At 39.4% G+C, this 25,864-nt stretch overlaps 1 protein-coding gene across 1 annotated transcript in view; it reads right to left on the bottom strand.

Annotated features, from left to right (window-relative positions):
• Window positions 1–9,640: 9,640 nt before the first annotated feature.
• Window positions 9,641–25,864, bottom strand: part of MTERF1 (mitochondrial transcription termination factor 1) — a 57,973-nt gene continuing 41,749 nt past the window's right edge. Inside the window, exon 3 of the transcript XR_002915828.3 lies at window positions 9,641–9,899. The gene's annotated coding sequence lies outside the window, so the exon portion shown is untranslated. The remainder of the gene's footprint in view (window positions 9,900–25,864) is intronic.

Genomic DNA, 25,864 nt, shown 5'->3' with positions numbered 1-25,864 from the left:
TCTGAGAGAGTACTTGATATAATTTCTATTTTCTTAAACTTATTGAGACTTGTTTTGTGGCCTATCATGTGGTCTATCTCGGAAAATGTTTCACGTGCTGATGAATAGAATATATATTTTGCAGTTTCTGGCTAAAATGTTCTGTAAATATCTGTTAAGTCCATCTGTTGTAGAGTTTAAGTCCATTGTTTCTTTGTTGACTTTCTGTCTTTATGACTTGTCTAGTGCTGTCAGTGAAGTATTGAAGTCCCCCACTACTATTGTGCTGTTGTCTATTTCGTTCCTTAGGCCTAGTAGTAATTGTTTTATATATTTGGGAGCTGCAGGTTAGGTGCATACATATTTAGGATTGTGATATTTTCCTATTGAACAAGCCCTTTTATCATTATATAATGTTCCACTTTGTCTCTTTTAACTGCTGTTGCTTTAAAGTTTGTTTCGTCTGATATAAGAATAACTACTTCTGCTCACTTTTGGGTGTCTATTTGCACGGAATATCTTTTTCCACCCCTTTACCTTAGCTTTATGTAAGTCCTTATGTGTTAGGTAAGTCTCTTAAAGACAGCAAATACTTGGTTGGTGAATTCTTATCCATTCAGCCATTCTGTATCTTCTAAATGGAGCATTTAGGTCATTTACATTCAACATTAGTATTGAGATGTGAGGTACTATTCTATTCATCATGCTATTTGTTGCCTGTATACCTTGGGATGTGTGTGTGTGTGTGTGTGTGTGTGTGTGTGTGTGTGAATGTTTTACAGGTCCTGTAAGATTTATGCTTTAAGGAGGTCCTATTTTGGTGTATTTTGAGGATTTGTTTCAAGATTTAGAGCTGCTTTTAGCAGTTCTTGTAGTGCTGGCTTGGTAGTGGCAAATTCTCTCAGCATTTGCTTGTCTAGAAAAGACTGTATCTTTCCTTCATTTATGAAGCTTAGTTTCACTGGATCCAAAATTCTTGGCTGATAATTGTTTTGTTTAGGAGGCTAAAGATAGGACCCCAATCCCTTCTAGCTTGTAGGTTTTCTGCTGAGAAATCTGCTGTTAATCTGGTAAGTTTTCCTTTATAGGTTACTGATGCTTTTGCCTCACAGCTCTTCAGATTCTTTCCTTAGTCTTGACTTTAGATAACCTGATGATTATGTGCCTAGGTGATTATCTTTTTGTGATGAATTTCCCAGGTGTTCTTTCAGCTTCTTGTATTTGAATGTCTAGATCTTTAGCAAGGCAGGAGAAGTTTTCCTCAATTATTCCCTCAAATATGTTTTCCAAACTTTTAGATTTCTCTTCTTCCCCAGGATCACCAATTATTCTTAGATTTTTGTTATTTAACATAATCCCAAACTTCCTGGAGGCTTTGTTCATTTTTTAACTTTTTTCTTCGTCTTTGATGGATTGGGTTAATTCAAAGGCCTTGTTTTTGAGCTCTGAAGTTATTTCTTCTACTTGTTCTATTCTGTTGCTGAGGATTTTCCGTGTATTTTGCATTTTTGTAAGTGTGTCCTTCATTTCCAGAAGTTGTGATTGCTTTTTATTTATGCTATCTATTTCTCTGGAAATTTTTCCATCCATGTCCTATAACATTTTTACAATTTCTTTGAGTTGGTATTTACCTTTCTCCGAGGCCTCCTTGAGTAGCTTAATAATTGACCTTCTGAATTCTTTTTCTGGCAATTCAGAGATTTCTTCTTGATTTGAGCTTAAAGAACCTTGTTTTGCCATATTACCAAAATTGTTTTTCTGGTTCCTTCTCATTTGGGTAGACTACATCAGAGATCCAGGGTTCAAGGGCTATTGTTCAGATTCTTTTGTCCCATAGGGTATTCCCTGGATGTGGGTGCTCAGGGATGGGGCTTCATGAGAGCCAAACTGCAGAGGTTGTTACTTCTCTTCTGGATCTAGCTGCCCAGCAGAGCTACCAGGCTCCAGGCTGCTACTGGGGAGTGTCTGCAAAGAGTCCTGTGATGTGATCCATCTTCAGTTCTCTCAGCCCTGGATACCAGCACCTGCTCTGGTAGAGATAGCAGGTGAGTAAAGTAGACTCTGTGAGGGTCCTTGGTTGCAGTTTTGTTTACTGTGCTAGTTTTGGGTTTGTTGGCCTCCAGCCAAGAGGTGGCACTTTCAAAACAGTATCAGCTGTGGTAGTATAGAGAGGATACAGGCTTGCCCTAGGGTCACCTGGAAAAGTTTCTCAGGTAGTTGGTGTGGCCATACAGCTCCCAAGAGATTATGTCCTTTGTCTTCAGCTACCAGGGTGGGTAGAGAAAGACCGTAAGTTTGGGGCAGGGTAAGGCATGTCTGAGCTCAGACTCTCCTCAGGCAGCGCTTACTGAGGCTGCTGTGGGGAATGGGGGTGTCATTTTCAGGCCAATGGAGTTATATTCCCAGAGGGATTATGGCTGCCTCTGCGGCATCATGCAGGTTGCCAGGGAAGTGGAGGAAAGCCAGCAGTTACAGGCCCCACCTAGCTCTCACCCAGCTCCCACACAGCCCAAAAGGCCGGTCTCACTTTCACCATGCCAACCCCCCAACAGCACCAAGTTTATTTCCAGGCAGTGGGTAAGCAGGGCTGAGGATTTGTCCCAGGCTCCAGGCCTTCCCGCTGGGAAAGCAAGTAGGGCTTTCAGGTTTCATGCCTTCCTGCCTGCCACAACTTCTGTGCTGTTTCTGCACTCCCAGTTCACCCTCTCACCAAGATTCTGTCCAGGAAACTTCATGTTTGGTTGAAATCGTTACAAAGTTCAGCTGGAGGTTTCCTTCTCCCTGTGGTCTTTCCCCAATTCCATTGGTATCCCTTCCCAAGGACCCCTGTGAGACAAAGTCAGAAATGGCTTCCCTGGAAACAAAGAGTGCCCACACGTCTTCCCACTGCTTCGTCTACCCCTGTATTTCACTCAGCTCTCTATGTTTATCTCAGCTCCAGGTAAGGTCAAATCCTTCTCCCATGATCTGGACCTTCAGGTTCCCCAGTGAGGATGTGTGTTTAGGGGCAGACGATCCCCCTTTCACACCTTCACACTTCGGGCACTCACAGTTTTTCGGATGTCTCCCAGAGCCTGCACTTCCTTCAAAGGGTCTGTGGATTCTCTCGACTTTCCTAGTGTATTCCTGCACTAGTTCTTGGAGCAAAAGTTCACAGTGTGAGTCTCCACACACTGCTCTGTCCATCCAAGTGGGAGGTGTAAGTTAGTCCTGCCACGTATCCATCATTTTCCTCATAAAACTTTTGAAAAACTGTTTGAACTTCAGAAACTACTGAACAATAAAATCTATATTTGTTGTGGGCTTGCCCTAATAAAAGTTTGTAAGTCACTTTTAATTCCTTTCTTAAAAATAATTGCATAGCTAATAATCCTTGATGTTTAACCACCTGCAAAACTTGAATTGTCAATATTTTTATAGTATCTATACCTAGAAAGGCTTATGGAAAACAATAACAAAACAGCTGTTTTCAAGTCCTCATTAGAACTTAATTTTAGGAAACCTTACACATTCTGATGCAATTTTTACTCAAGCAGCCTAACTACCACGTGTATTTTATGAAACTCCAAATGTTGGCATTTTATCCCATATTTGAGAAAAAGCATTAAATAGTTTATTTTACACTTATTTCAAGTTTTACCTGCTTAGAGTCTAACAGTCTTTCTTTAAAGGCAGCAGAAAAACATCATGATTTTTTAAATGAGATAAATGTTCCAATGGCAAATACACTATAACCATTATTCTGCTACTATTCTTAAGTGTTTCCCTACTACAACAGCCAGTATCTGGTACAACAGGAAACTGTTAATGTGATTTTCATTTGTTCCTTGAATATTTCCAGCTGAATATGTGAGATTTTTTTCCTTAATCTTGGTCCTATTTAGTTTGGGGGGTTTTGTTTATTTCTTTGATTTTTAGTTGTGGTGGGGTTTTTTTTAGCTAAGATATAGCAAATAATGTTAAAAGATGGATTTTGATGGGTATAATTTTTTCTTAAAGAAATCTACAAACCAAGTAACTGAATTTTTAAATCAGCCATTCTGGATATCTTCTGCTAGTGTTTTAAAGTCTCAAATATTTAGGTGGAAAAGTCTAGAAAGAATAACATTATATAAAAGGATTCAATTATAATCAACATTTTTCTTGTCGCCCATATACTCACTTCTTCCCCTGCCCAGCCTAAATTCCACAGTCAATCACTAAAGCATTGTCCTGCATGACACTCAATTCCCTACTCCACTCTCTCTTCTCTTAGTCACTTGGCAAAACTTCAACCCTCATTAAATTCTACTCTGTCTGCTCTATGTGACTGATTGATCTCACTTTAAATTAATGACCACTAAACCCCAGTGGGCCCACTATGCTACTTTGTAATCATAGTATATTTCCTATTCAAATAATTGTCCCACTCTCCTAGGCAACTGCCTCATAATCTCTCCTCAATCTTCTAGCACCTTCTCCTTTATCCTCACTCTTAGCTGATAACCTTGGTTCCTATTTCAATTAAAGAGCCAAAGAGATTATTTTAAAACATCAATCAGATGCTTACAATCTTCCAGTGGCTCCTTCCCTCTCATAGTAAATGCCAAAGTCTTTACAATGACCTGCATGACCCGACACCATTACATCTCTGATCTCATCTTCTGTACTTACCCCTCTGTTATTGCTCCTTCCTTATTGACCCCTTTGTTGTTCAGTTAATACATTAAGTCCTCTCCTACCTCTGGGCCTTTGCGCCTGCCATTTCCCCTGCCTAGAACGCTCTTCCCTTGGATATATTTTTATGGCTCACTCCTTTGCTTCCTTTCTCTTTGTTCAAATATCACCTTCTCAATGAGGTCTCCTCTGACCCTTTTATTTAAATTTGAATCCCTTCATTCACCCTGGAACTCCCTCTACCCTTTTCCTGCTTTATTTTTTGCCATAGCACTTATCACCATCTGCATACTGTATGCTTTACTCATTTGTTTTTTTTTTTTTTTGCCTATATCCATCTACTAGAACATAAGTTTTGGCCTATGGGCCAGGATTATAGCCTATTTTGTCCACTGTTGAAACTCTAGCACTTGAAACTACTTTATACCTACTGGGTGCTTAAGAAATATTTGTTGAATGAATGAATAAATAAAATACCTTTATTAAAGGAGGTGTGTCAAAACTTCACCTATTGGCTTGCTAGTTTATGTCAGGTTGTTCTCTCTGTAATCATTAACAGGCACTTAAATCCACATTTGTATTTGGTCAGTAAAATTACAAAAATAATCTTACTTTTAAGATTAAGCTGTGAACAACGCTGTGTCCAGCAGGAATATATGTGAGCAGTTTCCTTTGCCCAGAAAAAGAGAGTTGCTGTTGTCCACTCTCAGTGATATCTCAGAAATAATGGCTTGTAGCTCAAAGATGCTTTCTGTCTTTTTACAAAACCATAAGACCCACAAAAATTACATTAGAGCCATGATTTGCTTAAGTCCCACTCACATTAACCATTATTACTCACCTCCCTACAAGAGTACAAAAGTAACCAAATGTTCCCTTCATGTTAGTCAAAGTTTTTTGTTTTTTGCTTTTTGTTTTTTTCAGACAGGGTCTCTGTCACCCAGGCTGGAGTGCAGTGGTATGATCATGGCTCACCACAGCCTTGACCTCCAGGGCTCAAGCAATACTCCCACATCAGCCTCCCAAGTAGCTGGGACTACAGGGGCCTTCGTGTTAGTCAAAGTTTTTTATTTTTGTTTTTTGAGACAGGGTCTCTGTCACCTGGGCTGGAGAGCAGTGGCGTGATCTTGGCTCATGGTAGTCTCAACCTCCTGGGCTCAAGCAATTCTCCCAACTCAGCCTCCCAAATACCTAGAACTACAGGCACACACCACTGCACCCAGCTAATTTTTGTATTTTTTGTGGAGGTGGGGTTTCACCATGTTGACCAGGCTGGTCTCAAACTCCTGGCCTCGAGCTATCCACCTATCTCGGCCTCCCAAAGGGCTGGGATTACAGGCAGGAGCCACAGTGCCTGGCCCATGTTAGTCAAAATGACATCTCTAGGCAATGTATGTGTGTGTGTATGTGTGTGTGTGTGTGTATGTGTGTGTGTGTGTGTGTATATCTTATCTCCAAAATGTATTATACCATAAATCACTCAAAGTGTTTTCTTATGTCTATTTTTAAAGATAGCATTACATCATATAGATCTATATTATTAATACATACAATCTGGGGTGTTGGGTTAGAGATTTTAATTGAATAGTGATTTAGGGAATTTTGTGCAGGAAAAAAAGTGAGATCAATTTTCCCCTTGCAGACTTTAGTAGGTAATACTAATGTCACATATCTTATTTGCTTTATAAATCATGTTTTAAGTTCCCTATTACATCCAAGTATTTAGAACAACAATCCACCAAAGTACTGGGGGAATAAACCCTCAAATTCAAATCATTAAAATGAAATCTGTCTCTGAATGTTTGAAAGGATTTACAGTAAAAATATCAGTTTGATATTAAGTCAATAAAATGTATCATTCATGACTCTGAAGGAGGAAAATGGCACGCAGAGTTGGGAAACTTTACAAAATTTAAAGCTGCTATAAGGGCAAGGGACTTGGGAGATTATTAATTTGCTGTAGCTAAATTCAAATACAAGCTTTTCTTTGTTATTCAACTTCTGGTGCCATTTTTTTAATCATCAAAATTAACCAAGTAATAGCCACTAGAATTTTTTATTTAAATTTATTAGCTGCATAAGCTAGCTAAAAATACAAAAGTTTTAAGACAAATTAGTTGATTTGAATGTCAACTACAATGACAGGGCCTGCTTGTTTTTCATTATGCTGCTATGTTGCATTTGATAACCATATGAAAAGTAGCTAAATTGTTGTGCCTTCTACACAAAACATTGTCTGTTGATTCCAGAATATACAGAGCTATGTGGGGAAGGCGGTGTGTTGAGCTGAGAGAGGCAGCTTCTGCCTTCTTGTAGCACTTACAGATGGAGCCATCCGATTCAGCCACCATCTTCCATTACTCATAGTTTTGTGAGCACACGTCTTATCTCCCCAGGATTGTACCTAGAGCGGTTCTGGGAGTTTCCTATTTCTTCTAATAGGCTACAACTTCCTTAAGATTAGGACCATGACTGAGTCACCTTTATAAATCTCACAAAACCAGTTACATTAAAGGCATGGATGCCTATGTTCCCAATCAAACAATAAGCCCTTGAAAGGACAGAACATCTAGTCTGATTAATCTTAAGTACAGTGTCTTAAACCTAGTTGGCAATAAATAAATATTGACTCTATTTTGAATAAATTGCTGAAGAATGAATGAATGAATGAATGGCAAATACTCTGCAACCTCTTGATAAGTGATAGCAAGGAATACTCTCTGTATAGCAAAGCAACTTTGTAGTCCAAGCCCTTCTATCCCTACTACCTCCTCCAAAGATGGAAAAATCAGAACTACCTGTGCTTCAGTAACTTCAACATAACTAGTACAATTATTTTCAGAATTTAATAAAGTATAACATTCATGTCCTAGAGCTACTGCCTCAAGCTGGTAAGATGGAAAAAATCAAATTCTCTAGCATTTTAATGATTTTTTTTTTAGATGGAGTTTTGCTCTTATTGCCCAGGCTAGAGTGCAATGGCGGGATCTTGGCTCACTGCAACCTCCGCCTCCCGGGTTCAAGCGATTCTCCTGCCTCAGCCTACTGAGTAGCTGGGATTAAAGGCGCCCATCACCACACCCAGCTAATTTTTTGTATTTTTAGTAGAGACGGGGTTCATCATGTTGGTCAGGTTGGTCTTGAACTCCTAACCTCAGGTGATCCGCCTGCCTCGGCCTCCCAAAGTGCTGGGATTACAGAGGTGAGCCACCGTGTTCAGCCAGGCATTTTAATGACTTTTAAAACAAAAACCCTATTGGCCACTAGATGGCACTTGTATTAGCCATATCTCTAATTTGAGTAGAGACTCTAAAAGTCCTTTGGTAAATATGTAGCCTGAAACATTGAAAGCATTCATTCAAAAACAAATAAAAATAAAAGACCCTTTCCAGCAAACTTATAAAGGCTAATTAAATTTATAGTATGTATATAGTATTGTAATTTTCTAATATGATGTAATCTTACACAATACTAAACTACACTAGATTAAAATGTACTATACTACACCACGCTATACTTTGCTGCAGTATTTTTCAAACTGTGGTTCTGGAAGCCTATACAAAATAAATGTGGGATTCAGGGCTTCATCCTAGACCTACAAAATCCAAACCTTTACATGAAGCCCAGAAAACTGCATTTTAGTAAGCTCCCAAGAGATTTCTTGCAGAATATTTTCTACAGAATATAACATCACTTAAGACCACTTTCCTATGAGAAAGTCATTTACAATTTCTACTATTTACTAATATTTACTACTAACAATTTCTACCTTCTTATTACATAAGAGATTCTCTATCCTTACCAATACTCCACATTCCCAGTAATGGTTTGTCACAGCCTCCAACAGAGCTCGGGTGAAAATAAGAGAAGTTGAGGAAGAGGACTGAGATTTCCAGAGGTATGGATAGGAAGATAATAGGCATTGGTGTGCCAGAACCTCCTGCCACTGTAAGACTACAGGGACACTCCTTGTGTATACTCACTTCCCTGCCTTCCTTCTCTTTCTCAGGCCAGTACCACCCCACTCCCAGCTACCTATTTCTCTGCTACCTCCCAGTGACTTGAGTACAATTTCTCTCCTCTCCCCACCTGACTACAAAATAGGCCCCAGCCCACAACCTCTCCCCTCTGTCCCTGAAGCTCATATCTAAAGCTAGTCTGATTTCCTTTTCATCAGCAGCCAAGAGAAATAAATAGCAGCAAAAAAAAAAAAAAAAAAAAACTCCCCTCTGCATTGCCTAATTCACTGTAGGTAGGATTAGCCAAATAAAATTTGGGACATCCAGTTAAAGTTGAATTTCAACAAATAATTTTCTTAGTATAAGTATGTCCCAAATAATTGCATCAGACATAGTTATACCAAAAAATTATACATTTTTGCCTGAAATGCAAATTTAACTGGATATCTTATATTTTTATTTGCAAATCTGACAACCCTAGCTATAGGAGAGAAGGAAAGAATACAGAGGTGGTTAGGTGATAATGGCAAGGTTCTGGGTACTTAAAGGACTGCAGTGAGAATCATCTACATGTCAGGAAATCCAGATTCAAACTCCTCTGAGCATCTCACCTCAGAAGCAGAGGCTCTGCTCAAGATGAAATGGAGCCTCCCAAAACTACAGATGGTATCAGTGTTGAGACAGGCAATACTATCATATATAACAATATAGGAAACAGTGGAGAAAATACTGAAATGGGAGAGTTCCCTCACAGGACGTGCAACAAGGGTGTGGCTCATCTGTTCAGCGCTCAAACCCCTTACAGGAAGGGGAGTGTGCAGATGGCAGGTGCAAGAGCACAGGCTCCTACTCCTGGGCTCTGGCCCCACAACAGCATCCAGGAGTGGGAGCCTGCGACTCCTGAAGCCCATGTGGGTGTGTGCTACAGTGTGCTCTTTTAGCCTTGCCATCTGCAGATGGCTTAAGTGTTAAAAAGCTTGGTGCCCTCTTGGTACCCAGGTCCTTGTCCGGCGTCCAGGAAGAATCAGGTCGCACACCAACTTGAGGATGGTGAATGCAGGGGTTTTATTGAGCAGGAGAAGTGGCTGTCAGTGGGATGGATGGAGAGCTGAAAGGGATGATGGAGTGAAAAGATGATCTTCTCCTGGAGTTTGGCCATCCAGGGGCCAATCTCCTCTCTGCCTGTCCCCAGCCGATCTCTCGACGTTCAAAACACTCCTTCTCTTCTCTTCTTCTCTGCCATACCGTTCTGTGATTCTTCTGCTCTTCTGTTTGTCTCCTCATATGCTTGTCTGCTCATGGATCCTGGGGTTTGGGATTTATGTGGGTACAGGTTAGGCAGGCATGGCAGGCCAAAAGGCAACTTTTGGGCGCAAAAACAAAAATGCCTGTTCTCATTTAGGGCCATGGGTTTCCAGGCTTGAGGGTGGGGCCTTTGCCAGGGAACTGCCCTTTTCTACCCAGTATTTCCCTTTCTCCTGTTCATATCAATACCAAGGTACACCACATATAGTAAGAATAATTACTGTTTCCTCAACAACAGGTATGAAATTTTTGTATTTGTGTGTATGTATGGTATTGGTCACTGTGTAAAATATATTTCTTTTGGGAGTACAGTCCAAAAAGTTTTGTAAAGACTGCTCTGAGCCTCTTAGCAAAGGCAGCTATCCTCAGTGACTGCCTGACTGTAAGAACATACATAAATTGGGAAATATCTATAGTATGTTAGCTTATTTTTTTGAGCAGTTCCTACTCCCTAGCACATATCTTTGATATGAGCAATCCTGAAGAATCATCTACTGTGACAGAGACTGGCTCTGTTCTTTCTTTAAAAAGTATCACAGCTCCCAGATGCCTTGCAATGTGGTGGGATCGTGTGACTGGCTGTCACCAGCAGTGTGGAGGAGGGGGTGATGTGTGTCACCTCCAGGTGGTTAAGAGCTTGTGTAACTTCTCCCTATCGTGTCTGAAGGCTGGATGCAGGCAAAATTTCAACGCTTTAGAAGGTAGCAGAATGATTCATTGGATTTGGGAGGCCGAGGTGGGCAGATCACCTGAGGTCGGGAGTTCAAGAACAGTCGGACCAACATGGAGTAACTCCATCTCTACTAAAAATACAAAATTAGCCAGGCATGGTGGCACATGCCTGTAGTCCCAGCTACTTGGGAGGCTGAGGCAGGAGAATCGCTTGAACCTGGAAGGCGGAGGTTGTGGTGAGCTGAGATCGAGCCATTGCACTCCAGCCTGGGCAACAAGAGTGAAACTCTGTCTTCACAGAGTAAAGCTCCAACCTGCCCCTGAAAACCTGCATCAGGAATGTTTTCCATTTCATTAACACAATTACGGCATTTGTAGTTACTCACAGCTTTGTATTTGTGCATGTATATTAATAATATTACCAATTTGTTCTTGAGTTTCTTTTTCCATACTTCAATTTTTATATGGATCATAATAGGAAATAATGGTTGTTTATACGAGTTATCATTTACACGCAAAACAAATTGGAACTGCTAAGGCCAGGATAGTGAAGAATAAATTATACACATCTGATAACCTTCAAAATAATCTTAAATAAGAATGCAATCTTATGTGCAGTTAGTTTAACCTATCTTTCTTGATAGTGGGATAACTCCTCTCTAAATAAGTAATTTATAAAAGTAACTCAAAAGCCAAGGTCAGTGATATTCACCTGTAATTCCAACTACTTGGGAGGCTGAGGTGGGAGGATCACTTGATCCCAGGAATTCAAGCCTATAGTGCACAATTGTTGAGCTTGTGAATAGCCACTGCACTCTAGCCTGGGCAATGTAGTGAGACCCTGTCTCTAAAAAATTGTTAAATAAAAAGTAAATAACTCAAAGTGAATCCAGTTAATTTATGTTACTGCCTATCTTAAATCCTCACTACCTCCAGGATAAGATCCGAACACCTCAGCATATCATGCTTTCCCTTGCTTATCTCCCTTGCCTCTGTCTCTACTTCCCCAACCTCTCACACTGAAGCAATTCTGAATTACTCGCAGTTTGTACTTGTAACCTAAAAAGCTTATTTAAAATACAGATGTCTAGGGTCTGGTGCTAAGAGTTTTGTTCAGTAGAGTTGGGGTGGGAAACTAACCTCTACATTTTAATAAATATCTCAGGTGACTCTGATGCAGGTGAATTACAGATCACCTTTTGAGAAATGCTGATTACAACAAATGATAAAAATAATACTAGGAGATGTTTTACATGACAATTTTAACAGGAAAAAAGCTAAAAATTGCATGTATTTTGATTATTTTTAAATACATAGACTAGTTACTCATTTTATTTATGCAACAAGTTATAAAAGTAAGTAGGTACTTCATTTCTAAAATATCTACTGAATTTATTTCTAAGATAATGAGTAAAGCAATTTTCCACTTTGATTAAGAAAAGTACTAATCATTGTAACTTCCACTGCTGTGCTTTTAAAAATTATGAATCTGTATATTCAAAAGTAAAATATTGACTGGACTTGGTGGCTCATGCCTATAATCCCAGCACTTCGGGAGGCTGAGGTGGGAGGTTCGCTTGAGGCCAGGAGTTTGACATTAGCCTGGGCAACACAGCGAGATCCCCTCTCTAAAACAAACAAACAAAAAAGATCAATTTCTATATTTATTAGGCTGATTTGAAAAAAATAATAATAGTAATATAAATAGATAATATTACCATTTGAATCATGAGGACTAAACAATCACAGGTTATATTTAATAGGGAAAAAACAGTCTCTAGCTGCCACACCTCACAGATAGAGTCAAAGAAAAATTCATTTTTCAAAATTAATTTTAATCAGGAGGATAGTTCCATATATGTGAGTTATTCAATGTCCCATGGTAACTTCTTGACCATTGGTTTAGTTCCCAGAGCTAGACTCGTTTTAGTGAAATTTGGAACCATAGATCTAAACTTTCATATCTTACTTTACTTCAATCCATAGTGAGACTTTTTGCAAATCACTCCCCTTCTCTTTTTACACTCCTCATCTATTAAACAGGACTAACAATTGCCAATAACCTTAAGGCTGAAAAAATATATATATTATAATCATATCTCTAACAAAATTTGAGATCTAAGGAATAAATCACTAGATATAAATACAAAATGTAATTATCCTGAAAGTTTTCCCTATTGCAGTATTGGTAGAGTACATATTTCAAACACAAATATTTAAAAAGGTTATTCTCATCATTAACATTAATAAATATTTACTGAGGTGCCTATCGGGTATTTGGCAATGCACTAGTGAGCAATCTTACATCAAGTTTGAAATAGATTCACATTGCAGAGAAATATACAACCTAAATTAGAGTCTCAGAAATTGGAGACTGGCCAGGTTCTCTCCTCCAGGAAAAAAAGAATTCAAACACATGAAGAGCTGACTGAGCACTGGACACAAATATCAACAGCTGAGCTGAACCACTTCCTTGGCTACTAGTCCTACAAGCATCACTCTCAGATTTCTTCTATAAAGAGATACAACCATAACCCACAAGGAACTGAAAGAACACCTCCTCTGAAGTCTGGGACTTCCTTCTCTGAAGTTTCTGAACTACATCAGCTCTTTACCACAGCCCTCTATGCCTGGTGGCCCAAAGAAATCTGTTCTAATGAAACCTCAAGCCTCCCCACTGAGTATCCTCTATTTAGAATTCTAGAGTTGGCTTCTTAGATTAAGAACTCTTTTAACCCATTTGTAAAAATTTAGTCAAGACAGGATATAACATGTTGCACAGTAATTACACCAAGAACTCTGTGTCAAAGGCTCAAAATCTCATTTTACTTTTTATACATCTTGGGACCTGCAAAAGTGACTTCACTTCTCTGGAACTCTTTTCTCTCATCTAGAAAATGTAAAGATGAATACTAACCTGCTTTGATCAAAAGCTTGTTACATGGGGGAAAAAATACATTTGTAAAGGTCTTTGGAAAATACAAAGAGCTATAGAAATGTCAAATAAAGGTTTTGTCCAAGCAAGACTGGAATGGCTACTTCTCATTTTCACCTTCTGTTGAACTCACCTTCCTCTTCAGGCTACAAAAGAAGGAACCCTATATATCCTCCCTAAGGAAGTTTTTAAAATACATTTTTAAATGCCTTTTATATTCATGTTTCAAATTCTGCTGGAACTGGCTTTTCCCCCCGCATTATATATACAAGATAATGAGGAATTCAGAAGAACCACCTGCTGATGAAAACATTCACAAGCTGGCCTGCTGCCCAGCAAGGATGAGTCCAATCCATAAGCAACTGGAGAAATCTGCCTCCTTTAACACAAGCAGTCGGGTCCCGCATCTTGCATCACAGACTTTACGCTCTCAGCTCTTAAACAAATTCTCACAGAATGAGAATACCTCTCCCAAGAAATTTGAGTTTTGAATTGGTTGAATTCCTTACCAGCTTGGGAGCTTTTCCTTCTCTGATTTGTGTTCTGAAAATAATTCATTTATTTCTATTACAAAGCACTTTTGCATATTTTGGTACATGTACAACCAATACCGATGGAGAAGAGTACCACTTTAATGAATTCACACATATGTATGAAATTATCTGTCTACTGAAGTAGACAGATGCCCTCAAGACGAGATGATGAAAGACAAATGCTCTTCCTTATTCTCAAATTTTACAGTCATTCTGTTTTGTTTATGATGGCAATGAGGAGAAATTGTCCGGCCAAAAGACTTTCAACATCTTATTTCACCCATGCTGAAACAAAGTAACAGCATAAAATATAAAAATAAAATACAATTCTGAGTTCTAAAGAAAGGTATTGCCTTAATCCCTTTTACCAATCCAGAAGTGCTAGATGAATGCTTGACAATACTTGTCATTGTTTTGTGTGAATACTTTGAAAAAAAGTAAAAAAGAAAAACACTATACAAATCCTATGGCAATATATTACAGCAACACAAATTTAAAATTCATAGAGTTTTCACATACACTATTTAATTTAACCTCACAACAACCCCAAGAGGTAGGCAGAGCAGCTATTAGTATCCCCATTTTTCAGATGAGGAAACTGCAACACAGAGGGGCCTAAAGACATGCCCTTGTCTGCTTAGTAATAAACGGTAGAGCTACAAGACAAACCCAGGACTGGACTTTCTGTATTCACAGTGCCTTAGTTACTTTAAGAAGAGTAGAAAATAAGATTGGAAGGGCAGGTAGGGGCCAGATCATGGAGGATCTTGAATTCCAGGCAATGCAGAATCATTCAAGCAGTACTGGGCGGTTTTTTTGTTTGTTTTGGTGGAGTTTTTTGATTGGTGTTTTAAATCAGAGTTCATCAGAATAAGCAGGGTAAAGGTATGTATAATAGATTAAGGAAAAGATGGTGTATCAGTTTAGGTAGAGTCAGGATACAGAAGCCACCACAGTAATTTCAGTAGGAAACATTTAGTATAAAAAATTATTTAAGTATAATAGGGGAGTAACTATAAAGATGTAAGATAACTCAAAAAAGAACACTATGTTTGATGGAGAATACAAAAAGAAAAAGAGAGAATACAAAAAGTAGAAGAAACTTGGAAGGAGGGCTGCCTCCCCAAGGCTGGAGTAAAGACCTCATTGGAGAAGGTATGTTTGCAGCCCACTGGATAGTGAAGATGTTTGCTGGGTTGCCCAGGTCGGCATTGGTCTTTAGTCACCAAAGAGCAGGAGACAACCCTCTAGGGAGCAGGCAAGCTGAGGATGGTGGGTGGACACACACAGAGAATCACTGCTGCTGGTGTGAGAGGTGTGGAACACCTGCTATCCATGGTGGGACAGTTACAAAAACAACCTTCTGAAGAGCAGGTAAGCCAAAACAGGTGGGCAGACACACAGAAGAAATCAGGATGCCACTGCTAGCACAAGGCCTGGAACACACCAGTGCCCACATTGAGAGAGTCACAGCAAGGCAGACACTGGGTCCAGGCCAGGCCTTTGAGGTCACCAAGAGACTGCAAGTTCTGGGGCACATCTGGAGCAGACTGCCAGTAAATGACTGCCATACACACACACTACTAATAGACCCTGCCACTACATCAAGGAAAAGCAAAATGTAGCACACAGTAACCAGGAAGAGAAGACTGTGTCTTCCTGCAATGTGCTTCCATCAACCTCTGCTGACACGGCTCAATATCATTCTCACTGTGACAGAGAAATGCCTAAAGAGTCCAATCCCTTATCCCGGAGCAGGTATTGACAGGTAAATTTGGAGCTGAGAGACTATTGGTAACTGGCACAGATAGCATCAAGTTCCTCCTTCTCTCTCACCTGAACCACAGTATTGACAACATAAATTGCCATTGATTGGAACCATAATTTGGTAAAGGTCCTACAGCCATTTCCCAGGCTATTCTGAGTTCATGTAACCATGATATCCAATGGGCCCCTTAAAAATATTCTCCTATTGCATGTTTAATGACAATTCTAATATAAAATTCTAACTCTTCAAAAGTTTTCTGTATCTTCCTTTTTTCAGGGGAAGGCAATTAGGAAAAGGAAATAGTAAAAAGGAAACGGAAAGATGGCATCTGGAAAAATGAAGTTCCAGCATACTGTCATGGACCGCTAAAGCTGACCTTGGTGGTAAGATCACTTTGAAAACAACTGGGACTACATTCAGTTAAAAAAAACTTTCCTACCTATCAGTGACTGATCCTCTTACCTGCTTGACAAACACTTCTTGCTTAAAGTACAGGGATCAAAAACCTTTTCAACTGATCTCTTTAAGCTTAGTCACACGCATTCAGGGAATGAAAGAGACTAAAAGGAAAGGGGGAATTAAGATGAATAATACTTATGAAGCAAGCATTGCAAAAAGTATATTCCTGATCATAGGTGTGCAAGCTTCTCCATACAGAATGTATATGAATGGATTTTTAGAAGCTTTTTAATGTTTGCTGCTTTAAAAGTTTCTAATGGAGAAGGAAAGTCCAAAGAAGGAAGAACAAAACAAAACAATAGAAAACTGTGAGATTTACCATCTATGTAGGAAATGCACTGCCTTTTCCACAAGCCATCAAACCACTAACTTTCCTTTCCTTTTAAAGTGATTCATTTTTTACTGCAAAATCATCTCCCAAAATTCCATAATACATATTAATCGAGAACCTTAAAAATCATCATATTCTTCAGTAAAGCAATTCCATTTGATATTATTGACCACTCACTCATTCTAGTGGATTGCATTATACAATGCCCTCCTAATTTTTCCCCTACCTCACCCTTAAACATTGGCATTTCTGAGTTCTGTTGTAGGCCTTTTCTCTCATCATGCTACTCATCCATCTCCTCAGTCACCAATTGCATGGTTTCAATTTCTACCTACATGCCAATGACATTAATCTGTTTCTGCATCCTAGACTTCCCTTCTAAGCAACAGACCTATATATCCAACTAACTCTAAACATATTACAAATGTCTCTCAGGCACCTCAGAACCAACATGTACAAAACTAAAGTCATCACCTTCACCACAAACTTTCTCTTGCTCCTTTATTCTTTTTTTTTTTTATATACTTTAAGTTTTAGGGTACATGTGCACAACACAGGTTTGTTACATATGTATACATGTGCCATGTTGGTGTGCCGTACCCATTAACTCGTCATTTAGCATTAGGTATATCTCCTAATGCTATCCCTCCCCACTCCCCCAACCCCACAACAGGCCCCGGTGTGTGATGTTCCCTTTCCTGTGTCCATGTGTTCTCATTGTTCAATTCCCACCTATGAGTGAGAACATGCAGTGTTTGGTTTTTTGTCCTTGCAATAGTTTGCTGAGAATGATGGTTTCCAGCTTCATCCATGTCCCTACAAAGGACATGAACTCATCATTTTTTGTGGCTGCATAGTATTCCACAGTGTATATGTGCCACATTTTCTTAATCCAGTCTATCATTGTTGGACATTTGGGTTGGTTCCAAGTCCTTGCTATTGTGAATAGTGCCACAATAAACATACGTGTGCATGTGTCTTTATAGCAGCATGATTTATAATCCTTTGGGTATATACCCAGTAATGGGATGGCTGGGTCAAATGGTATTTCTAGTTCTAGATCCCTGAGGAATCACCACACTGACTTCCACAATGGTTGAACTAGTTTACAGTCCCAACAACAGTGTAAAAGTGTTCCTATTTCTCCACATCCTCTCCAGCACCTGTTGTTTCCTGACTTTTTAATGATTGCCATTCTAACTGGCGTGAGATGGTATCTCATTGTAGTTTTGATTTGCATTTCTCTGATGTCCAGTGATGATGAGCGTTTCTTCACGTGTCTTTTGGCTGCATAAATGTCTTCTTTTGAGAAGTGTCTGTTCATATCCTTTGCCCACTTTTTGATGGGGTTGTTTGTTTTTTTCTTGTAAATTTGTTTGAGTTCATTGTAGATTCTGGGTATTAGCCCTTTGTCAGATGGGTAGATTGCAAAAATTTTCTCCCATTCCGTAGGTTGCCAAATCATGAGTGAACTCCTATTCACAATTGCTTCAAAGAGAATAAAATACCTAGGAATCCAACTTACAAGGGATAGGAAGGACCTCTTCAAGGAGAACTATAAACCACTGCTCAAGGAAATAAAAGAGGATACAAACAAATGGAAGAACATTCCATGCTCATGGGTAGGAAGAATCAATATCGTGAAAATGGCCATACTGCCCAAGGTAATTTATAGATTCAATACCATCCTCATCAAGCTACCAATGACTTTCTTCACAGAATTGGAAAAAACTACTTTAAAGTTCATGTGGAACAAAAAAAGAGCCCGCATTGCCAAGTCAATCCTAAGCCAAAAGAACAAAGCTGGAGGCATCACGCTACCTGACTTCAAACTATACTGCAAGGCTACAGTAACCAAAACAGCATGGTACTGGTACCAAAACAGAGATATAGACCAATGGAACAGAACAGAACCCTCAGAAATAATGCCACATATCTACAACTATCTGATCTTTGACAAACCTGACAAAAACAAAAAATGGGGAAAGGATTCCCTATTTAATAAACGGTGCTGGGAAAACTGGCTAGCCATATGTAGAAAGCTGAAACTGGATCCCTTCCTTACAAAAATTAATTGAAGATGGATTAAAGACTTAAATGTTAGACCTAAAACCATAAAAACCCTAGAAGAAAACCTAGGTAATACCATTCAGGACATAGGCATGGGCAAGGACTTCATGTCTAAAACACCAAAAGCAATGGCAACAAAAGCCAGAATTGACAAATGGGATCTAATTAAACTAAAGAGCTTCTGCACAGCAAAAGAAACTGCCATCAGAGTGAACAGGCAATCCCTTCAACTCTTGCAGGAAATTCTACTTCCTAAATATTTTTGAAATCCTCCCACCTCCCTCCATCCCCAGAAACTCCCCTAAATTATGGCACTATCATCTAATGCCCTCTCAGGGAATGTCTTTCCACACAACCCGTTGTCCACCAAAGAGAGTCATTCTTAGAAATGTGTCATTCTTAGAATTCTTAGAATGACACATTTGGATACAGTCATTCTTAGAAATCAGAAATCACATTACTCCATAATGAGAAGGGCTTAAAACCCTTCTAGTTACTATTAGGATACAGTTCAATCTTAACATAAAAAATTCTTGATTTTGCCCAGCCTACATCACTGTGTTCATTTTCCTCATCTTCCTTCACCAGCACCTTCTCTCTTGCCTCCAAACCTCTGTATATGCTGCTAACTCTGTAGAACCCTCTTCCTTTCCACCTAGTCCTGTGTACTTAATCTATTGCTACTCATATCAAAATTAAGATTTTCACTCCATGAGAAACTTCCTCAGATCCCTTGGTTTGAGATGACCGTATACTGTGGTCCCAGGGTACCCTATACTTCTCCCAATATAAGCATGTTTCACCTTTATTTCTTAAAATCAGCTTTAAGTTATAATTTATGTACAATAAAGCTCACCAATTTAAGGGTATAATTTAATACAATTTGGTAGATGTGTCAGTTGTGTAACAACAACCACAATCAAAATATAGAACATTTCTATCGGACCAAAAATTTCTGTTGCAATTTTCTTCAAATCAATCCTCTCTCCACACTTCTGGCTTCAGCATTAACCACTGATATGCTCTCTTTCACTATAGTTTTGATAGGGACAGGAGGCAGAGAAATTCTAGGCAGAAAAGGGTGGTGTCCCTGGCGAAGCCCCACCCTCAAGCCTAGAACCATGGCCCAAAGTGAGAACATCCCCATTTTTCTGCTCGAATGTTGCCTTTTCCAAAACCCTCCTGGCCCGCCCTGCCCCCCATTCTGTACCCATAAAAACCCCAGGCTCCACTGGCAGAGGAACAGCAGAAAAGAAGAGAAGCAGCAGTGAGATGTCAGAGAAGCAGCTTGACTTCAGAGGGACAGCTTGATAGTGGGATTTGAGAGAAGAGCCTGGCCAGGGACAGCCAGACTCCAGGAGAAGACCACTTTCCTACTCCATCCCCTTTCCAGCTCCCCTTCCCCCTGAAAGCCACTTTCATCGACAATAAAATCCTCTGTATTCACCACCCTCCAATTCATTTGTGCATCCTGATTCTTCCTGGACACCAGAGCTTAGTAGCCACAGGGGCAGATGCTTGAGCTGATTAACACTTAAGCCGTCTGAGGATGGCAAAGCTAAAAGTGCACTGTAATACATGCCCTCTGGGGCTCCAAGGGTCATGGGTACCCCCCTAGATGCTGCCATGGGGCTGCACAGAGTTCTGCTCCTGCCTGTGCCCAGGAGCACCAGTCCCGGCTCCTGCACCGCTCACCTGTGTGCTCCCCCTCCCACAAGGGGTTAAGAACTTTGGGATAAGTAAGTGAGGCACTGCTGTCACGAGGCCCATGAAGGGGTCAAGGAAAATGCCTTTCAGCTTTAGCTTTTCCAGAATATTACATAAATAGAATCATATAATACATAGGTCAGTCATTTGTTCCTGGCTTCTGTCTATGTTATTGCACATACTGTAATTCATTACTTATTTTTTAATTGCTGGGCAGTATTTCACTGTATGGATGTACCCACTTGTTTATCCATTCACTTGTTGTTTCCAAACTGCTTGTTTCCAGTTTGGGGCTATTAGGAACAAAAATCCTATGACTATTTGCTTACAAGTCTTTGTGTGGACATATATTTTCATTTTTCTTGGGTTAAGACCTCCAGGATTGCTGGACCATATAGTAACTGTATAACTTTATTTTTTAAACTGCCAAATTGCTTTCCAAAGTGGCTGTTTCATTTTGCATTCCCACCAATATATGCAAGCTCTAGTTGCTCTATCTCTTGACAATGCTTGCTATGGCCATTTTAATTGTAGCCCATTCAGGTGAGTGTACAGTGATATCACATTGTAACTTTGATTTGCATTTCCCTAATGACTAATGGTGTTGCACAACTTTTCTTATACTTATTTGCCATTTATATATCCTGATTTGAAGTATCTGTTCAAATCTTTTTCCCACTTTTATATAGGATTATTTGACTTTTTATTATTGAGTTAAAAGTTTCTCTATATAATCAGATACAAGTCCTTTATTAAATATATATTTTAGAAATATTTTATCCCAGTTCAAGGCTTACTTTTCATTTTCTTAGAAGTAACTTTTAAAGAGCAAAATATTTTATTTTTATTGGGGCTCAATTTATCCATTTTTTAACATCATACTTCAATATTTTATTGTAATGGCTTTAATAATTGGCTATCTTTCCTACTACAGAATAAGCTCAATGAGGAAAGACTATATGTTTCCCTTGCTTACCACTTTATTTCCTGTGCCTGACATGTAAGGCACTCTAAACCTGGCACATAAGGTACTCAACAATATTTAATTAATTGATTGTAATTGGTAAAAACATGGAGATACAATTAAGTTTTCTGTACTTGACAAACCAATCATATTACCTGCCACACTCACAGCCTGCTAAGCTGCCATATTTTGTGTCATATGGTTCTATTCTTTCTACTTTCTTCCTTTGTGGCTACATATCGTTGGGCTAGAGAGAAGCAAGGGTACCTAATCCCGAGGCTGACCATCTAACTACACCCAGTCCTGATGTGGGAAAATTCTATTCAAACAGAGGCAAGCTAGACCAATCACAGTCTTTTTATTAAAGATTCGAGTTGCAAAATACTACAGGGAGTAGGCAGATAATAGATATGAAACTGAAACAAAGGCCATGAAGCAGAACAGAGGCTATGAAAATGTTTGTTTTCTTATATTTTTAGAGACAAGGTGTCACTCTGTTGCCCAGGCAGGAGTATAATCGTGTAGTCATAGCTCACTGCAGCCTGGAACTCCTGGGCTCAAGTAATCCTAAGCTTCCCAAGTAGCTAGGACTATAGGTATGCACCACAATACCCAGGTCTTTTGCTAGAGATAGGGTCTTGGTACGTTACCCAGGCTGGTCTCAAACTGCTGGTCTCAAGTGATCCTCCGACCTCAGCCTCCCAAAGCACTAGGATTGCAGGTGTGACTCACTGCACCCAGCCAAGATAATATTTAGAAGATGAATCTGTGAGGTAGCTAAAAGAAAAGAAGTATTCTATGGTGGTCATCAACTTGATCACACATCTGAAACTTGAAACGCTTCTTAAAAATTCATTCACCAGGTCTCATAGAATTTAATTCAACAAATATTTATTGAGTCCCTAATTTGTGCCAGACACTGTGATAGTCACTAGGATAACAGCTATCCTACACTCATGGATCTCACAGTTTAGAGAAACAAAAAGAAAAAAAAAGTAAACAAAATAATTATCAATCATAATAACATATTTTTTAAAAAGAACTGAAAATAGAAAAAAGAAAATAACAACAGTAAAACCAACTCTAGATTAGATGTTCAGGGATGGCATGACTGAAGAGAGAACATTTAGCAAGTTCTCCTGTCAGTGAGAATAGAGAATGGGAAGACCACAGAGGCTTTCAAGACTGGAGTACCAAAACCTTGTGGCTTTACCTACTTTTTATTGGCCAAAACAAGTTATGAGACAAGCCCAGATTCAAGGAGTGGGAAAATAGACTCCACCACAAATGGAAAAAGCTGCAAAGTCTGAAATGGCTCTGAGTACAGACAGGCTGTTAATTGTGCCATCAACACACTCAATCCACCTCAGCTACCACCACTGTGTGTAGACTCCTGACTTGCTCTGCTTCCGCACTGAAAGCTGCCACTCTGGAGTTAGTCTCCAGCTGGATCCTTCCTTTCAAGATCTGTCCTGCCTTCTATATCACCTCTTATATTCCATCTGCTTCCTTCACTCCATTTCCTATTGCCTTGAATGAACCATTGGGGCTCCCACTACCGTTCAGATGAGTTCCAAGAGGCTTATAACTTCTAAGCACTGTCTCTGCCATGACAACAAATCTAAGCTGTCTTTCTGAGGATGAAATACCAACCTACAGCCAGCAGATATTCAAACACGTGAACAAGTCCAGCCAAGATCAGCAGGGCAAACTTCCAGATCCATAGCTAACCATAGATGCGTAAGTGAGCCCAGTTAAGACCAGAATAACTATCTCACTGATCTATAAATTCCAGAATAACTACACCATGGTCCATAGACTCCCACTGATCCCGATCCAATTATAAACAGCAACCATAGCAGAAACGCAGTCTTGTAGACTAGACCATGATGGTGGGAGGTGGGGGAAAACAGAACTACAACTTAGTGCTAACATGGTAAGTCAGTAGTGGTAATCCTAAGAGTGGAACTGGCAAGGAGATTTAGGGGAGTAATTCAGATCATAATTTAGGATCCCGAATATGGGCAGGGGAAAACCATAAGTCTGATTTTGGACAATTTTGATGGAGATAGTAGAGATGTTTGACAACAGCTGGCAATGTGGACCCAGGGTTTGGAAAACAGTTGCCGGTAGATGAGCTAGCAATGAGATTAGAGGAGAGAAAAGGAGAGAAAAGGAGAGAAAAGGCTGCTGCTGTAGCCTTGCTTAAGGCTAAATTAGAGAAAACAAACGGGAAGAAGAGTCAATTTAAAAAAAAAGGACAAAGTAAACAGAAAGAAATCCAGGACATTGCAGTGTCTTAAAAGGCATGAGAGGCCAGGCGCGGTGGCTCACGCCTGTAATCCCAGCACTTTGGGAGGCCAAGGCGGGCAGATCACGAGGTCAGGAGATAGAGATCATCCTGGCTAACACGGTGAAACCCCGTCTCTACTAAAAATACAAAAAATTAGCTGGGCATGGTGGCAGGTGCCTGTAGTCCCAGCTACTCGGGAGGCTGAGGCAGGAGAATGGCGTGAACCCAGGAGGCGGAGCTTGCAGTGAGCCAAGATCACACCGCTGCACTCCAGCCTGGGCGACAGAGGGAGACTCCATCTCAAAAAAAAAAAAAAAAAAAGACATGAGAGCAGATAATTTCAAGAAATGGGGCATTAAACACTGTCAAGAGCTGTAGCAACATGAAGGCAAATAAGAACTCAAAGTTCCTATTATCAGGGGATCAGTGAACGAAAATGAACAAATATTTTAAGACTGACTCACAGTGAGAATTATAGTGAAATAAGGACTTTAATTTATAATTCTGAAGTATTTCACAAAGTTTTTGTAAATGTCATGCAGGCCTAGCATCAATAGAACAAAGGAGATGGGGAAAAAAGTGACCAGGAAGATAGCCAGTGTAGGAGTCTCAAGAAGAAAGGTATTTATCAGGAAAATATAACTACTATTTTTATAAAATTGCTGCCATTGCTTATAAAAACCACAATACTCCTTGAAGTCTGAAAACATTTTGAATATGCTTCACTTTGCAGATTTAGAAATAGTTCCCTGGTGAGGGTTCAGTTTTGAAGGAAGAGGAGCCAACAACAACAACAAAAAAATCAGATTGCATAAGAAGCCAAGTATAATCTTTCTTTGATGGCACTCACTGGGCATCCTATGAATTTATAATCAAGAGCTTCTAATTGATAAAGCTTTGATAGCACAAAAGGTCACCACGGATTACTTGGTCCTGCTATGCAACATACTGTGCTCTTCACAAACATTAGCAATTAACCGCAATAAATAATGACATGAGTCACCCCTTCAAACACAGGGCAGCATCCTGAAGCCCCTTACCTGCAGTAAACAGCAGTCGGAACTGGCCTTTGTTGCAAACACTTTTCAGTTGCTTTCCATACCGCTGATAAATTCTCCTCTGAAGTTTATGATTTTTTTTTCCATTGAACATATACACTTATATGGGGTATAATTCTATTCTCTCACATAAAACAACCATATTTTCAAACAAAGTTTCCATATCATAAGTGATACATGTATGAACTTGTCATTTTTGTAAATCTATTGAATTAAATTACTCTTTCTTTTAACCAAGAACTTTTTACTGTCCTAATGACTTATTATGTTAATTCAGGCCAACCGACAAGAAGGAATTAGGTGTCATTCTGTTGTAACATGTCTCATTTCCATTCCAATTTTGTTCACAATAAATGTGTTACAGTTCTTCCATTGGCAGTCAAGGAAACCTCATACAAAAGCAGCTTTTACTTGCAGTTATAACAGAGCCAAGCAATACATATGCTATTTGACAGTTTGGAATATCTGTTTTCCAGCATTCATCTGGAGCTGTTATTGGAACCATTAAAATTATTTTCTTTACAGTTTTTAAAGGCCCACAACATATTAATTTATCCTGATGGATGGTATAACATGTTCATGTAAAAGAAAAACAAGTGTTACATAAAACATGACTAAGCTGTCAACCACCTCCTCTTTACCTTCCTTTTGACTCTGTATGTTTAATTTATTCTCCATTGAAAATGGCAACCAATAAACCATTTTGATTTACTTTTTACTTTTCACACCCCTTATCACACTTAGCAATTTTTTGATCCAAAATAAGACTGAAACTTTTGCTTTCACACAAAAGTAAACACAGATGGTCCGATAATAGTAGCGAACTTTACACAACTGCCCCATTTGAAGCAGGCCTATTTAATGCCACATTTCATTAAATATGACCTATCTTAAATCAGACAGGTTCTCCTGCAAGGAGCCAATCTTTATCTTTATTTAAACTCAGTGTGGCCTGTCACTATAAAAGACTTTGCCTTCTTTGAACAAGGGTAGACATTAAAGCTAAAGAACAGGGTGGGCCTCCTTACCCCAGCCAAGCCAATGCAATTTACAAACAGATTGTATTCAAAGGCTCTTTTGTCAGTCTATTGTAGGATTTTAAAAGCATTTTACCACAGAAACAATGTTATACCCACTGGTTAGGTTCTTAAGAAAGGTCATTTAAAAGGTTAAAA

This window comes from Pongo abelii, chromosome 6, assembly GCF_028885655.2.
Source record: "Pongo abelii isolate AG06213 chromosome 6, NHGRI_mPonAbe1-v2.0_pri, whole genome shotgun sequence".
NCBI lineage: Eukaryota > Metazoa > Chordata > Mammalia > Primates > Hominidae > Pongo > Pongo abelii.
The sequence above is the reverse complement of the archived record's forward strand: the minus strand, read 5'-3'. Positions and strand labels throughout refer to the sequence as shown.